Raw genomic sequence first — 5,373 nt, forward strand, 5'->3', positions numbered from 1 at the left:
GTTCGCTTGTTTTATTGGGACGCGCATACCCCAAATATTTCCGGCCAGCCAATCAGCAGTAATGCAAAATACAAGCTATTATACTCTCAATGAATTCACGAAATACAAATGACGCACGAAAAATATTTAACTGTAACATAAATATATGTACATTTTGAAGAATTACGAAAAAAAGTGATGTTTATAATATCTAATATAATAATTAATGTAGAACTTGCGCCATATTAGTACACTAAAAATTATTTCAAATCATGTACATGCATTTTTTGTCTTTTGAGGTCGAGGTCGATGTCGGACAGGTTTAATCCTTATTACTCTTGAAGACTATCTCTGTCAAATCATTCAATAATCAATGTGTAATAAATGTCATGACTTTAATGTCCTCCCGACTACCGACTAAAACATCAAGCTAAAAATAAAATGTAATTTAAATAAAGTAAAACTTACAAAATTAATATGATTATGTATTCTATTATAATTGACAAGGATAGAATTACTGGGATTGATTGCACACACTTAAGAGCGTACAAATATGATCTCTATAATAAAATATGATTTTAAATGTCATTAAATATACGTAAAGATAATATGTGATATACTTACCTAAGGATGTTAAAAGATGATTATAAAACAATGGTTGACGAACGTAAGTCAAACTACCAAAGAGTAATTTTGTGAATGCAGAAGGAACTTATGATACCATTTTTATCGTGACCACAATAATGTAAATATGATAACAATTTCTAATTTTGTTTAGCGAGAAACAATATTTTTATTTTTCATTCTTTCATATTCATACTATACCTGTTATTCCATATAATTGTTGGGCGTCGAGATTCAATTTAGTTAAGAAGTATTTTTTGATTCATCGAAAATCTGTCACATAATAGTTATAAACGTTATAAAGGTTATAGTTTACACAATTCTATATATTCAAACAAAAATACATTTTTATTACAAAACATTATTATGATCGGAAAATAATTGTTAATTATTTTTAGTGGGAATTTTTATAATTGGGACTTAATTCCATCGTATTATGGAAACAAAACTCCAAGGTGATGGTGGATCGAATGGTTTCACATTATTAACTTCTGTGCTATTATACAAGCGTAAACATTGTTTTTGGAAGATTTTTAATTTTAAATACAGAGAAAAGCGATGAATCATCATTATATTCAAATTTAATATCTCAAAAACCATTAATCTACATCGAGGTAACATATAGCTAGACAAGTGCCCAATACACCGGTCACTGTATCCTACCCAAATTGTGCTATTTATGTTAGAAATTATATGGTTCATAATGTAGTTAGTAAAAACCTCTATAACACGCAAAAGATAATGACACAAAATATAATTTAACTACCTATCAAATTAGATTATTAATTTTTATAAGTATATTATGATAAATAATAATATACTATTTTTAAGTTTGATTTAAATTCTGGTTTTGCTTAGATGAATTATTTTTATTTTAACTTTTAAATATCAAGCTTCCCGGTACCTCCCTTGCATCTGAGATTTAGTTATAGATATGAGATAATAACAAGCAAATTGTATTATAACATAATATTTTAGAGATAAATATTACTTGATTATGGTTTGCAAAATTAAAAACATCCAATAAAATATATCCCGTATTTTAACTGTAGAATTTGTTTTATATTTATTTAAATGCATTTTAATGGTTCATCTATATTATAAATAGTCCACAAGCTATGTGACTAGGTAGTCATTTAAAAATCAAATAAATGTATTACCATTATTATTCACCACGATCGATGATGTATGAGACAGGGTAGGCATTTTTAATCGTAAAGGCGCCGAACGTGAAAATCTGTGAAACGGCGAAGGAAAAACAAATATCATGTTTCGGCAGTCCAGCTCTGTTGAACCGTCTTAATAAAAACGAAATATATATTATATATGATATATATCACACTTTTCTTAAAATTTAAAATACCTACCAATTAAAAAAATAAATATTTTAAATATTTTTCTATTTATACTACAATTGTTTAGAAGTAAAATGTAATTTTCCATTCATCATATTATATGATACCATTCATGCAAAATGTATGATACATTTTTTGATGAATTTTTTTATTGGAAATATTGAATGAAAGTATTTAGTAATTGAAATAATACGATTAGAAAAAAGTTCTTTTAAAATTACCTAGCGGGAAATTATGCGTATTTATATTATATTATAAGAAAAATAATAACAATTTTTTTATGAAAATATTTGAATATTTTTCAAACCAGAGAAATATTGTCCAATACTTAAGAACCCCAGGACGGTTTTTAATTACGTCACAAAACATGTAACACAATAACCCCATGGTAACATTAATACGTATCCGGGAGGTATCCGTCAATGAGAGTAACAGTGAACAAAATCGATTACCACCAGAAATACAATTTATACAGACTTTATACTACAGACTTTTTACATGACAGTTATTCGTCAACATAATAAAACAAAAATACTATAATGATTTTAAATGTGATATTCCATTGCTTAAGAATAAATTATAACGTGTGTGTCTTTAAAATTATATCACTTAATTTATATCGACTGTAATGATGACACCAATTTGTAAATTTTTATAAAAATAATTCTTATTTCAATTCAATATCTATTTATTTATTTATCATATTTCTCTTAACTTTATTTGTAGTTGTTACTTGAATAATACATATAACAATATTGCATTTTAGGCACCTATCTACAAGTTAATGTTTTGAATTCATTCAGTATTTAAATATGATTTTTAATTTATAAACATCAAACATTACAAAATTCGATGTTAAAAATTAACCGAAATTAAATAATAATTACCTATACTCATTGAAGTTTATTGCATTGAAATATTTTCATTAAGAATAAGATTATATTGTTATCATAGGTAGGTAATATAATAATATATCTACTATACAAATTTGAATCAAATAATGTAATAAATATATTTAAAATATTTTATACTTAAAAGAGTATAATTGAAAAATTCTTGCATTGCTCCGTAAAAATAGATTTACTCTATTTGATGAATAATAATGACATACAAAATACAAATCATTATAAAAAATATTCACACTTCAAATAATATAGCAAACTTCTTAACTTCATTAATATTAATCATGAAAAATTTATTTTAACTGTTGTTTATGTAAGTATCTATACCAATATATGAGTAATTGGTACTTATACCTAACTAATGTTCAATACAACATTTTTTTCAAATTAAGCAAAAATGAGTGCATTCCGAACATCGATTTTTCATCAAATTCCAAATACCTACATATTATTATATCATGGGATTGCAGAATCCAGATGATGAAATTGACGTACTCAAATTAGCATAGGAACTTAATACAATATAATATTATAATCTAATAGTATAAACATCGAGTATATCGTGCGTCGTTGTTTTAATTGATAAATTATTACATAGGTAATGACATCAGCAGAATTGACCGAGTGTACCAAAATTGTAATTATAAACCACTATGATGGTAAACAATAATCATTTGATATGATCCTTTAATTATCTATTCATTGTCCTGAAGATTCTAAATAAATAGCGACGTACGACGTACGTAGGTATACTATATAGTTAAACTTAGGCAGGTTATAAATTAAAATTACCGTGGTATTATACGTACTAAAATTCTCAAGTTGACGTATATTAATCAATAGAAATTACAATAACAATTTATGATACCATACTATTATAATATAATAATGGTTTAATGAATAGTAGATATATGTTTATGAAACCTTATAGCGCGTTGTAATTATTATGACACAATATTTATAGGTATAATAGCATGACATAAGTTGTATATGAATGAACTATATAGGTAGGTACTTACATACGGTTTTTGACGTTATTAAGCGACTAAATATCCGAAAACATCTAGAATACATCAACATCTTCAATATTTATCAAACCATACTAATTCATTATAACAAAAATAATATTGTTATCTTGTTTTATTTATTATGCATAATGGGTCTTTATATACATTTGTATATAAAACAATTACAATAAAATGAACCAAGTTGAAGAAATTGCATTTTTAAAATTAAATTTTCAGCTGTTTGCACTTCAATCGGGGGGGTTTTTTTTTAATAAGATTATTATAATACCTATACCATATAAAAAACAGTTTAAATATTTATTTTAGTATAACACTTACTATATAATATTATAAGCATTAAGATAAATATAAAAATGACAATGTATAATATGATGTTTTATTTATATACCTAATAAATTTTACTGCAACTATTTTAGAATTACAGATATGTCAAAATGATACATAAATTACAGAAAATTCGTAAAATACTTAACGCCTAATATGACCTCCGAATCGTCAACATTGAAGGCATACGAATACGAATTCAATTTTTTCTCTTACATGGTTTTCCCGTTCAAAATTATCAAAAAATGGCATGACACATCATGGTTTTGCAATAGTATGGCCTCGGATCCTTATAGTATTAGCTAAGGAGACATTGAAATCGTTGAAAAAATATAAATTCATTTAATGATACCTAGTCTAAAAAAATACCGTATAGGGTATAATTAATAGGTAGGTAATCGTTTTATAGTTCGAGTAACTGTAATTATTATTATTATATTATAAAGCGTGTATACATATTTTATATTTTAATAAATTGAGCCTTATAGATGTAAATTATAATGTTATACAATTAATAATAGATACTTATAAGTATTACTTATTTATGTATTAACATAATATGTACTTTAATTTACTAAATATAATTTATTTTTGTCTAGCTAACGATAAGTCATCATAACTGAACTACTGTTACCGTTAAAGTATGAAAAATCCTTTACGAGTATTTTACAATTTAACATAGTTAAGTACTGCTTTAAATAAAATAATTACAATAATATAAAGTAAATACTATAAGACTATAAATTGTATAGAATAACAGAACAACTATAGTTATTCTTTACAATCCCTCTTTGGGAATAGTTAAAGCATTGTTATATAATTATTGATTTGAAAAAATAATGTTTACATTCGGGAATAATAATTTATTTTATATTTTAAATAATTTGTTTTAATATGTATAGGAGAAAATGGAAATTTAGACGACAAACAAAAAAATTTGACAGTTAAGTAAAAATTCATGAAAATTTAACAAATATATATATATATAGGTACAACGGTTTCTATATAATATCATTTAATTACAATATTTTAAAAATTAATTAAAAAATGTAAATTACACTTGCAGGTCTAAATAAAAGTGTAGCTAGTCCTAATAAAATATAATAGCATTGTATAACGGTAATATTGAACATAATTAACAACTACAGACTGTATAAATTA

Source organism: Diuraphis noxia, unplaced genomic scaffold (assembly GCF_037042655.1).
Source record: "Diuraphis noxia isolate RWA-SAM2 unplaced genomic scaffold, SU_Dnox_SAM2 contig0005, whole genome shotgun sequence".
In the NCBI taxonomy this organism is placed as follows: Eukaryota; Metazoa; Arthropoda; class Insecta; order Hemiptera; family Aphididae; genus Diuraphis; species Diuraphis noxia.